Genomic DNA, 13,602 nt, shown 5'->3' with positions numbered 1-13,602 from the left:
TTAATGAAACCCCACATACCATCACCCAACTTCAATAATGATCAGGTTCTGGCCAATGTGGTTTCATCTATACCTTACCCACTTTCCAGATGTCCTATCATTTTATCCATAAATATTTCAGTGTGTGTTCAAAGAGGTGATTTTTGAACCCTGGGTCTACTAGGGTCCTCACACATTGCAATTGAAGAGAACTGCATTCCTTGAAACATGAGGCTTTGACCAAAACACAAGAACAGGCAGTCAGGCCCCACAAAAAGTAGGTCAGATGGCTTATGTTCCCTCTGACCAAAGACCCCAAAAAAGGAAAACTGCTCACACATCCCAAGAAAATCTCCAAGAAAAAAAGAGGGGGGTTACCAAACGGCTTTATGAAAAGTAGGACATAAATTAAGAGCTCATGGTCACCACAGATGGCTACCAGAGACTGGTCCAACTCTGTCATTTTGCAGATGAAATAACTGAGGCCAGAGAAAGTGACTTGGACTTAAGGGCCAGAGGACAGCCATTTTGATCTTTAGTTCACAGAATCAAAACAGTATGTGAATACATTTCCCATTCAAAGTTAGAGATAGAAAGTTATTACAGGGCCTGCTGGTCAAGAAGGAGGACCAACTGCAACAATGGGATGTCTACTAAGTTGACATTCTAGATCTTCATCTTTCTTGAGTCAAATCCCTGGACCATTAACTGCCTGAGACCAACTCCATCTTTAAAGAAAACTCAACATTCCAAAACCTTCCTCCAATGAGCTGCTTCTTCAAACAACTGATTCCTTCCTTTTCCATGGCTCTGCCCTGTCTCAAGGTCTAGTCCAAACTCCTCAGCCAGGCCTTTCATGGCCTCCTGTCCCATAACCTCTACCCCACTCATCTCCACAGAGCCTGGTTGGCTTCCCCTGTGGCCCCTGAGTGCCTCCGGCTGGTTCCCCTTTCAGGCCCTGCAAGGGTGTTCTCTCATGTGTAGAACTTTCCTTCCTCCTCTTGTTTCACAATTTATCCATCTTTCTTGCCCTCCTTCAACTCTCTAAGCTTTGGGAAGCCTGGTACTCCCAGGCACGTGTGCCTCTACCTCTCCCTTTGTCTGAATGCCTGCAGTATTTCAAATCTGGTTCATTCACACTAGTGCTTCTTAATACTGTCTTTTAACTATCTTACCTTGGTTCACCTAGTGATCTCATCTGGCCTCTACTCTCCTTGAGGTTAATAACCGAGTATCCTGGGGCACCTGGTTGGCTCAGTCAGTTCCGCTCATGTTATGATCCCAGGGCTATGGATTCAAGCCCCAGATCAAGTTGGGCTCCCTGCTTAGCAGGGAGTCTGCTTCTCCTTCTCCCTCTGCCCCCTGCCTCTGCTCGTGTTCTCTCAGTCTTTAAAAAATGAAAAATAAAATAAAAATAAAACAACCAAGTATTCTCCTTTTATGGACTATCTCCTGTAATGAATTAAATAGGGGTACCTTGGGGTACCTGGGTGATTTAGTCAGTTAGGAGGCTGACTCTTGATTTTGGCTCAGGTCATGATCTCAGGGTCCTGGGATCCAGCCCCATACGGGGCTCTGCACTCAGTGGGGCTTCGGTTTGGGGATTTTTTCTCTCCCTCTCCCTCTGCCCCTCCCCCAGCTCCTGTGCATGTGTGCATGCGCACGTGTTCTCTCTCTCTTTCTCTCTCAAATAAATAAATCTTTTAAAAAATGCTTAACTCTTAAACAATATATAAAAATAAATAAATAGGGGGAACTTGTCAGTCAGGGCAGCAGGACACTGTGGAATGAACTTTGGAATCAGAATTCCCTGGGTTAGAACCCCAGTGCCGATGCTCAGTAGCCATGTGACCATGGCCGAGTTCGTGGACTGTCCTGAACCTCATTCTCTTCTTGCAACATTCTTCTTGGTAACATATGCAAAAGATATGAAATTGACTACCTACTTACCCAGATGATATTTAGAATTTCCGGGTGTGTGTTACCAGAAGCTACTGAGTAGTTTTGTGCCACATCACTGAGGGGACAGAAGCACAGATTTAATTCTATCATTATTTTCTCAAAAGTGACTCCAGCATAAAACTGTGCCATAAGCCAAGCCCAGGGAAGCTGAAGTCAAACCCTGCTGATACTGGAAGAGTATGACAGATAGGATTTGGCAAGAAGCGTGGAGTGCCTTCGGGAGACCTATTAGTAGAGTAATTAACAGGAGCTGCTGCCACAAAGCCAACCTGAACTCTCAGTGGTTTGATCTGTTAGAAGGTCATTGCTGCTGTTGCTGGTGCTCCAGTAAAGTTGGACTGAAGTCAAGGGGCCATCCTCCATCTTGCAACTATGAACTTGAAAATGTGACACTCAGACCTCTGCAGCAGCAGAGAGGAATTAGGATGGGAAGTGGCCCATTTCCTCTACTGTGAACCACAAGGAAGGCTGCACCTGCCTACCAGGTCCCAGTTTTCCCTGGAGTGTGGTGGTATTGTTTGTATCGGCCATCATCTGACATGAAATTCAGATTTTGCTGTTGGGCCCGAGAAGTCATCTTCAGGGAGAATTCTGCCCGCTGCCACCCCAGGCCAGGCACCTTCCTGGCAGAGGTCGCCTAGCAAGGTGAGCAGGGAGGTGGCCCTATGGAACACAGAGGCTGTCCAAGGACCCAGCCTCTCTCTGCTTGTTCTCTGGGCTTCTGTAAACGACCTCGGAGCTGCCTGTTTGCCCAGCACTCCCCCGCCCCCTCTGCCCTTCTCCCTTCTTTCTGTTTGTTCAGACTTTGCCCCTACCACCTGTTAGAGGCAAAGTGGTGGAGGGAGAAGAGGCTGGCTGGCCACGCCAGGGGCTATCTTGACCCAAAGTCCTCAACTTTCTCATGAGACCCATAACTCCGATGGTAGAGATCATTTTATTTTTGTGCACACAGTAGTTGCCCAAAACTCATTTACAAGTAGGACAATAGGTACCCCTATAATGGGATTAGGAGAATGGGCCCTGAAGTCAGCCACGCCTTCATTCAAATTCTGGCTCTGCCATTTCCTGGATCTCAGACCTTTGCAACGCTCTTTAATATCTCTGAGTTCTAGTTCATGGTACTTAGATAGGTCCACATCTACAATACCTGTTGTTAAATATGTTTACATTAAATATCACCCCTAGTTATCAAAGATAACAACTGTCTGTATAAGGCACTTAGCACGAATGAAGTCCTTTAAAACTGATAGTGATTATTATTAGTTTCTCAAGGGCAAAATTAATATCTGACTCATCTTTGATTCCTAATATTGTCTTGCACATATTAGGGGCTTCATAAACTTCAACTAGTTGAATTCAAAATTTATTTATTGGGTGCCTCCTCCATGCCAGGAGAACTGGGGATACAAAGTGACAGGCACAGTCCCTGCATTCGTGGAGTTACTATCTAACAAGGAGAGAATGATAGTAAATAAATGACCCAGTAACATTCCATGTGGTGGTAAGTGTGTCGAAGAGAAATGCAGTGGATCAGAGCAATTGAGACAGGAGCGCACTGTTTTAGACCCTGTGATCCCTGAGGCTTCACTAAGGAGGTACCAGAGAGCAGATACCTGGAAGGATAAAAGAACCATCAAGAAACACTGTGTCACTGACAAAAATACTACAATCACATTTGCTTTGAGATCAACAGGGTGGTAGGTTTTGATGCTTTGATTACAGTGCCATTAACATTTCTTGTTTTCAAGCAGCCCTTAAGTGAAAGGTCTCCATCCCTGTTCTTGTCCTGTCTCCCCTCTTAGCTCTAAATACCAAACAAAGCCATCTCCCTTTTCCTGCTTCTTTTCTCCAGGCACTTCATTCAAATTTTATAGTCCTTCTTTCCCTCTTCTGTTCCAAAACCACTTTGATCCTTTTGTCCTTTTCCTCTCTAAGTGTTCTGTGGCCCTTTTCTGCAGAAGATGCACATTTTCAGCAAAGCTCTCATCTCCATGCCCTTTGAGACTATCACAGAACAGCGAAAAGTGCTGAGCGCATTAGGGAGGCGAGAGCTGCAGACAGGGAAGGTCAGAGAGAGCTGAGCCGACAGAACTTCCCCGGGCAGGAGTCCCGGGGCAGCCGCAGAGGCTCATGGGCCAGTGTGGCTCTCAACAGGGCTCAGAAACCAAGAGGCCGTGGCCTGCACACCAGGAGCTCTATGTTAGAGTGGTAACAGCAAAGCTGGCCTCCCCTCCTGCCATCCCAGGTTGACCCCTCTGGGTTCAGCGGGGCTGCAGTAAGCACGGGTCTCAGGGGCAGGAGCAGGAGAGCACACCCATGTGATGGACTTGTCAGCTTTTCTTGACGGTGACAACCCAGAGTAGGGCCTTCAGACAGAGTGTGGGGACGTTTGCCGCGGTGGCCTTTGTGTCAGCTGTCTGTCACCTTCATGCCACATCTTGCACCATTTCTTATCTCACTCTACTTTAAACTGATTTACTTCTTTCTCCTTACCTCCAAGGAAATCTTTATGTCAAGGTAAGTGGGGAGGCAGGGGGAAAGAAGCTAGGAATGGGCCCAAAGCTAAGTACAATGAAAACTAAACAATGATATCAAACAATATTAGTCTAAATACTGCAGCCTGCCAAATACTCTGAACCGAAGGTTATGTGTTTCATGAAGTTCTCTCTGCTAAAACGAAAGCAAAGAAGCAGGAAGGTAGGTTAGCAAGTGTTGAGAGAGAGGTTAGAGCCGTAGTAGAAATTATGCTTTGACTTTATCAGAAGGATCAAAGGAGAAGTGAAAAGGAAAAGGTGTCCTCAATACCAATTCAGTTTTGAAATTCTGTGTCCACATAACGCCTTAACATATAAGGGAACCTGCCCGTGAGCTTGGGTTACCCCACCTGCTCCTGATGCCATGTACGCTGTGAGTTCACACAGACGCTGGCTGGGACAGGGCACTGGCCGCACCAAGTAGGCTTCCCAAGCCAGCAGCCTGCGATAAGCCCCCATTGGGCTTATCACTGTAATCAAAGCCCCCGATGACTATGCAATTGTTATAATTTTTGAGCTGTTATTATGTGCCAAGTTCTTAACACAGATTTAAGTCTCTGAGACATGTATTGTTATTTGCATTTTAGAAATGAAGAAGCAGGGGCTGGGTGCCCAAGTGGCACAGTTGGTTAGGTGTCCGACTCGGTTTCAGCTCCAGTTGTGATCTCAGGGTCTTGAGATCAAGCCCCAAGTTGGGCTCCACGCTCAGCGTGGAGTCTCTCTTCCTCTCCCCCCTGCTCACTCTCTCTCTCTAAAATAAATAAATCTTTTTTATAAAGGAATGAAGAAGTAAAGAATCAAAGTTAAGTCGTGATTCAATCCCTAGACCATCTTCCTCCAAAGTTCTTATCCTGTCCACTATACTCCACTGCCTCCCTAGTTGTGAGATAGAAGCTCTCTGAGTTCCTTGTGAGACCATTGATTTTGCTTGGTGGAGTGGTTTTCAAACTCTGTTAAACCTTTGCTTCAATTTTCTATTGCTGTGTAACAAACCACCAGCAAATGCAGAAGAAGAAAATAGTGTTGTATTTTGAACACAATTCTGAGGTCCACACAAGACAAGCAGGATCGACTCGTCTCTGCTCCACATGATGTCTGCTGGAGATAGAATGTCTGAGACAGTGTCTTCGTGTCCCCTAGGATGGCTCACACCACTGCGGCTGGCTGGAGCAACTCACCTGGACACATACATTAGTGCCTCCGGTCTACTCTTTGGCTGGTTCCTTGGCTCACTGCCACCTGGTCTCCTCAGCAGGGTAGGGCTTCTTCGATGGTGGCTGAGGCCCCAAGAGCCCACTTGTCAAAGGAGAAGTGGAGCTGCCAGTTTAGGCTGGTGCAGCATCCCTTCTGTCACATTCTTGGGTCAAAGCCGTCATGAGAGCAGCCTCAATTAAGGGCAGGGTAAATAAACTCCACCTCTTGATGGGGAAGTGAAAGAGCTTCTGGCTATCTTTCATCTGCCACAACTTTGAAACCTTTGAGAGGCTAAATCGTACACAGACTTTGAATGTGCAAAACTGATAAAGAGAGGGAGACATATTGGTTTGAAGTGGGGACATAACGGGTGGGTGCAGAGCCTTGTCTACCCTGCTGCTCTCTTGGACTTCAGATGAAACCAAGGACTCTACGGAAGAGAGCTTGTAAAGACTGACCTGGATGACATCAGAAGAACAAGACCCTCCAGGATCCTGCCTCTGCCTGCCTCTGTGATCTTACCTAGATTCATCATCTCAGCCCACCCGCCTTTCACTCTCTGAGCTCTGTCCCTCTTCCTGTTTGCCAAACACAGGCCTACCTACTGGGATTTTGCATGAGACTGTCCCATTGCCTGGAAGTCTCATCCTTCAGGCTTTCACACAATGAGCTCCAGCCTGCCATTCAGATCAGGGAGACCCTCCTTAGAGAAGGCAGCCCTCCCCAAACTCCAAGCACTTTCTATTGCGTTAACCTTTCTTATTTCCTTTGTAACACTTAATATCTAGAATGCATCTCATTGAAACCTTTCCCAAGGGCAGAGGCCTCGTCTGTCTTGTTCACTGCTGTCATTCTTGGCACCCAGCGCAGGGCTTGCCACTTACGAGGCCCTCAATGAATACTCATTGAACAGCAGCATGAATAGCTGGATGGAAGAATGCATAACATTCAGTGAAAGGCTATTTAGCCCTATCTTCTCCTCCTGATGTGTTCCCAGGGCATTCCAGAAGAGGATGGATCATTTGGGATTGTGTAACTAATGGTTCCGACACAGGAAACAATAAACGAATAAAAATGGCCTCGACAGGGGTTCAGTCACCCAGATCTCTGAGTCCTCTTCAAGTGCCTTTCCAAATCAAGCAGTCCCGAGGCCAGGCCAGGGCTCCAGACAGAGCTGACTGATAAAATTCCCACAGGTCTTGGGCAAAATGTTTCCCTGCAGCCCTGTGAGAATCCCCACCGATCAGTTGTCTGGTGTATGGCCTTCGTGTAGAGCCGTGCCCCTGGGCATACGGTGCTCAGTGCTGGATGAGGAGAAGACTTCATCCTCCTCCCTGGCTGCAAGTGCCCGGCCAAGTACCCCACCTGCGCCCTGCTTATTTCAAGTTCACTGTGCCCAGCAGTGACATGTAGGTCCAAGGATCCCCTGTGGCCACTCTCTCAGAGAACCCAGCTGGCTGAAGCCAAGCCTTAAAGGGACCTTGTCAGCTTGCAGCTCAGAGCTATGACAGAAGACATTTGTCCCAGAGACCCAATTGAGAAACAAGAGAAAAGCGACTTCATTCCCACATAGTGCCATCCCTTTGGACAGAACTATTTTCAGAAAGGTTAATCTTCAACTCCTAACCAGAGGGATGTATGAGTTACCAAACACTAAACTCAGTTCTATGGCCCCAGAGAAGGCCTCTGTTTAGAATATGATTCTTGTGACAAACAGCTTTTGTGCTATGGCAGAGTATTTCAGTGGTTCATTCTCAAAGGGCTCTGAAAAATTCACTCGGGACTGCCCCTTGAACATAAAGCTTTTCCTGTTCCCACCCTAGGGAAGATTATGTTTTTTCTTACAGATTTCAAAAGATACTAGGATTGGTATTAAGGAATTCCAAAAAAGAAGAAACAGCTCTTGCTTTTAATTTATTCGTGAATGTAACCTTTGTTTCCCTGGGCTATACCAGCTGTGGGGGAAAATCACGGGCATGGGTTCCAATCACAGCAGGAATTAATTTCCAGTCCCTACCCCTTTTGTTACTGGAATCTCACTCTTCCTGATTCTATAAATGTCACTCTGGCTGCCGCCAGCCCCTGCCATGTCGCCCACGGGTTCCAGATGACACATACCATCCTTAGCTGCTGCGAACAGTGCTCCCACACAGGAGAAAGCCAGGGCAATAACCGGCCCCCCAAGTGTCACGTGTCTTTCAGCCAAACTCTGGCCTTTAGGTCTTGTTTACTCCCCTTTGTAACTCCTTGGTATGGGGGGAAGAGGGATGTTAATTAAGAGACTCCTTCGCTGGCCCTGAAACCATACCTAGAAACAGGGCCATATCTTTGAGTGTCTCTTGCTTCAGTGGACTTCTCCATTCTCTTCAGTGGCCCGTGGACCCCAGGTCTTGAGACAGCCACTATCTTTGTCTTCATTTCGACCCTGTCTATAAACCCCAGTGACCACTGACTTGTTTATCCCAAGGAGTCCTCATGCAACCAAGAATATTTGGTGGTCTGTTTTGCAGTCTCGTAAAAGCCTGCAGATCTGTACCACCTTGACCTCTTTAACCAGAGAATTAGTAACCTAAGTTTGGTCACACTGAAAACTAACTCTTGCAAACATGGCAGAACTAAAATTTTCTCTCTTCAGACACACCGTCTATGGATCTGAAATTTTTTCTAGATAACAAACATGCTATACTGAAGGGACTAATGGGACCTAACAGGCATACTGTGAAGGATCCTCAGTGTTAGTGTTCCTTAATTTCATACAACCTCCACCTCTTCCCCCAAACTCGGTAACTCTACCTCAGTGCCTTAAAAAAATATACCCAAGGTCATCAATTTCATGACACAGCTCCAAATGGATTGGGAAGCATTTCTCCCAAAGACAGCAGGTCTTGGTTGATTGCATGCTACCCTGATATTAGTCTATGCAGCTCTCCTTTAAGGCAGTGATTCTAAAAATGAGCCAAAGATCTTTCGGCGTAGAGCATTAATCTCCACAGTATGTACTTTAGGGGCATGAATTAATAATTAAGTTGTGATCAATTTACTTATGATAGCCCTTCCTGGTGTTCATCAGGAACACCACCACCCATCAGGACAGCCTATTTGTATCTACAAATAGGAGATTTGGGAGTGGGTTGGGGGAGAAGAGGTAAAGGAACAGTCCATAGACTAAAGCTGTATAGAGAGACCTGTGGCCCCAAGTGTCCATCAAATGCTCAGGCTCACTTGGAGGGTGCTTTAGAGTCATTTCTGGGGTTGGGTCCTGGATGATTCACCATGTGTGAGACATTTTACCCGGCCCTATGGAAAACTTTGGAAATAGAAACCACCATTTGGGAAATACCACAATAATAATCATAGCAGTCCAGAATCATCAAAGAATCCTAAAATCAGTGGACAGCTTAATGAAAACCAGCATATCCACTTATTCCTACGTGATACTAATTAATTACAAAGGAAAAACAATAACCTTAGAGTGGAGAAACCCACTAGAACCACCTGAGCCAAGTGATTAAGGTCTACATGATCAGAGACCAGCAATGGCCCATGTGCATCACGAACCCTCTGAGAGGACACGCCGACAAGGGTATTCTTGGCAAAAATGTAACACACAAAGATGAGTAAGAGGAAACACTGCACAAACCCAGTTTGGAGATCATTGTACCAAAAAACTGGCCAGTGCCCTTCAAACATTTTAAGGTCATGAGAGACAAGGAAAGACTGAGGAATTGTCCCAGATTAAAGGAGATTAGGAGATATGGCAATCTATGTCATGTGTGATCCTGGATTTGGACTCTGGTTCAGAAAAAAAGAGTTAATGGGACAATTGACAAAATTTGAATAAGGTCTGTAGATTAATCGTATTCTGTCAATGTTTATTTCCTGGTGTTGAACATTCTACTATGGTTATGGGAGGTGTACGTGGGTTGTGTAACGTTTGGGGAATGTAACTCAAGAGTGTATGGGAATTTTTTGGTACTGGTTTCACAACTTTTTTGGAAGTCTGAAAGTACTTTTAAAATGAAAATGTTAAAAGAGTCTTTAGACACGGATGAAACCAGGGGAAAATAAACATCAGAGCAAACTTGTGCAACAAGTAAGATTTGAAATAGCAGAACTACTCATTCGTTCAGCAAACTGAGCACCTACTTTGTGCCGGGGGCTGTGCTTAGAGCTGGAGATACAAACGAGAAATCTAGTCCTTGCTAACTAGGACACCTCCGTCTGGACTAGAAGGAACCAGACACATAAATGATGGGATGCTGTGGTGGACGCTATGTTAACTCGAACTAAGTATTACAGTGTCCCAGGGGGAAAAAAAGTCATAAAAAATTAAGATGTGTCATTAACGGGCAAAAAGCAGCCAGAAGACATTACAAAAGCGTGGGAAAGAGACACTGAGGAGGGAAAGAAGGAGTGAATGGGGGAACCATCAATCTCAGTGGTGCAGAGGGCAGGATATAGGAGAAAGAGATGCAGGGGGAATAGGGAGGGATTTGGGAGAAGTTGGAGAAGAGATGAGGAGAGGGTTGGTGGGTGGCAGGAGAAGCCTGGGATTAAGGGTGAGAGTGACAATGAGGATGGTGAGAAGGCTCCTCAGAGAGGAGTCCCTTGGGAGTAGGCACGCAGTGAGGCCACAGTGAATGTGAGCATTGGGAAATGGGAAATGGACTTACTTGGAGGGCCGAGGAAGCTTGTGCCCTCCCAGCCTGCTCAGATTGAGTCCCACGTTGCCTTGGTAGCGAGAAGGTGGAAGAGGGCAGACCAGCTGACACCAATTATCTAGAAACCCCAAAGGCAGGATCAAGGGTCTTTCTCAGCATAGGCTGCTGGTGCTGCTCTTTGCCTTCCCTCCTGCCATCCTGACCTGAGTCACTGCACTAAGCCAGCCCCCTGTGACCCACAACAGTGGAACCCCCCCCCCCCAGAGAGCAGAGTCTGAATGGCCACTTTCCTGTACCTCAAGAAAAGCTCTCATGAAATGTACTGACCTCAGAAGGTTCCAGGCTCAAAGGCCAATTCCTAGCATAGTCTTCGTGATTCAGTCTGAAATGGTTTTGTTCCAAGCAGAACTTAACTAGAGCTCTCTCCAGCAGCTCATTTATTAGCTCTTCTTATAACATCTTCAACCAATTAAAAAATAGAATGGCCAATTAAGAGATATTTTCTTTCTTGTTTCACACTGATGGTAGTCAGTAATATAATGTGCATTAGTTATATACCATGCCTATTGGTTCTAAGGGTGACTTCAGTGAGTCTTGAGAAGGAAAAAAGGAAAGCATTAGAAGCAGTCCTCTTCTTGGGACAAAGATTCAAGACTTGGAAGGCCAACTCTATGAAATAACCAAGCCAGCAAGAAGGAAATCATGTCCAGGCTGCATCTAAGACAAATCTAAATTCCAAACTGAAAAGAAATGTTTGCCTCCACTAAATAAATGTGTCAATAATTAGCCAGCACTGTGATGAGATGCTAGTTTGTTTGAGAACGTGTGCGGGTGTGTAAGAGAAAAGTGGGGTGCTCCCTACTGCCAAGATGGCTACAAGTCCCAGGAACTGCAAAACGAAAGATTTCCTCAACAACTGAGTTTGGACAGAACTTCATTTTTCATTTGTGAGTATGGCCAGCAGGTGGGGATAGTTCTTTATTGGTAGATAACTATCCTAAATAACCTGTTTTGTAACCTTCTAGGATGCCTCAGAGAGAGAAATCAATTTAGAATTGTTAGGCCTGTATATTCCTCAGATAACATCAAAAGGATGAAGACATGTATTATCATTTCCCTGCTGAAGTAATAGCCAGAATGATCTTTCTCAAATATTTATTGAGTACTATGTACCAGGAGGCTGTGCATTAAGCATTTGAACCCTTGCAGCAGCCCTATTAATAGGTAATATACCAGTTTCAGTGGTCCTAGGCCACAGAGCTGGTATGTGCTGGAGCTGAGACCTCATCCCAGCCTCCGTGGCTCCAGCCTTTACTCACCCATTCCATGAGATCCTGCTTCAGAGTAAACTCTAGAAAGGCTATGCAAAGTTAAGGCTATCTAGTGCAATCTCTATGGCAGTGGGCCGGGGGGGGGGGGGGGATGCAAAGAGCTATAGCCACAAAGCTCAACAAATGTTTTTCACAGAACTTGGCAAATTAATCCCACCTCCTTTGGGAAGAGCAGATAACCAAGCAGAATCAAGACAAGTGTGTAGGGCAGGTTACTCATAACGAAGGAAACACAAATAGCCAAGAAACACTAGAAGGTTTTGAAACTCGGGAAAATGAAAATAAAGCAACACGATATCAGTTCCTACCTAGCAGACTGGCAAGACAAAAGTCTGAAAATACCATGTGCTGTTAAAGATGTGGGGAGGCGGGAATGCTTATAATTGCTGGTGAGAGTATAAACCAGCACAGTGTCTTTGAAGAGCAAGGTGGGGCACCTAGTAAAGTCGATTTAAAGCAATTATGGTAAAACATTAACATGTATTTAATCTCACTAGTGCGCACATAGTTCGGTATTATAGCTGTTCTGTACTTTCAAATAAAACTGGAAGTAAAACAAAGATTTATGTTCAAGGATGGTCATGGAAGCAATTGCTCATAAGGCAAAAAACAAAAAACACCAGAAACTTGAAAAAAAAAAAAAAAAACCAGACACATGTCCAGCAATAGGGGGCGGTCACACAGGTCGTGTATAATAAAATAGCGTGCAGCTGAATAATATAATTTACATATGTACGGAAAATGTTAATCGAGTGTATTGAGAAGGGGTGAAACCGAGCTGTGAAGCAGTAATGCTCGCATCTATCTGCTTAAAAGCCACATGCTGCAGATGCTCGCATGTGCGTAGAAAAGGATGCCCGGGAAACTGCTAATGGTAGTTAGCACCCAGAGTGGAACTGGGAGGAGGAGGGGGAATTCTTATTTTCTGATTTATGTTCTTCTAACTTACTTGAATTATTTTTTAGCATGAGCGTACACTACTTTTATATTTTTAAAAAACCAAACCTTTAAAAAGTTACTTTTGTTCATAATAGCAGTCTACTAGTTGATTTGCTGAGTCATTCCAGCTGCAAAATTTAAAAATATTTTTTTCTTGGGTTTCAACTAGTGGAAGGGACTTAGGTTTTACCACCATTACTCATCTCATTATGTCCTTTATCCCTGCTTGTGTGGCCTCTACAAGAACCCAGGACTCCAGGTCACCTCCCTTTCCTGCCCTGACCCATGATTCCCAAACTCCTGAAGCCTTCCCCTGGGTCTTTAGGAAACTCAGAGTCACTAGAAAAAATCTCCCACTATCCCAGCCTCCTCTCTAGAGACAGCCTTCACCTTGCTCTCCTGCTGTTCCCTGAGGACATTGCTCCCCTGCAACCCCCTCTCCTGGCAGCTACTCCCCTTCTCACAGGCGTCGCGCCCCTCGACCTGGAGGGGTGGTGCCCCGCATCTCCCTCTCTCCTCACTGTCTACACCCCTGGAGTTTTTGAACCGCAGGTTACCAGGTGGGAACACCCATATGTCTTCTTGTTCTGTCATCTACCAGCTCTGGGACTCGCCCCTGAGACCTTGAAGATGATAGCTCCTGGCTCAATGTCGCTTTTTCCAACTCTGCTCCGACCTTCGTTCTTGATGATTTCAACACCCACCCAAATGATCCTCCCAAAGCTGGCCTCTCAGTTTATTTCTTCTCATTCAGTGCTCCTGCCCTCTCCCCTACCTTGGCTACTCACATCCACAGACATATTCCAGTCCCATCATTAGCAACAGCCACAACCTCCCGAGTCTACGCTCTGACAGCTCTCCCTGTCTTTCCATTTCATTCTTTCTGGTACCTCAGCTGGACTGATAATCCATCTGCCCTATTACCTCTTACTTGTTCCATAGCCCCCTCTTCCCCTCACTTGTTTCTTTACCCAGTTTAAATTCCATGGTCAATCTCAACTC

Source organism: Ursus arctos, unplaced genomic scaffold (assembly GCF_023065955.2).
Source record: "Ursus arctos isolate Adak ecotype North America unplaced genomic scaffold, UrsArc2.0 scaffold_20, whole genome shotgun sequence".
NCBI lineage: Eukaryota > Metazoa > Chordata > Mammalia > Carnivora > Ursidae > Ursus > Ursus arctos.
This window is presented reverse-complemented; position numbering follows the sequence as displayed.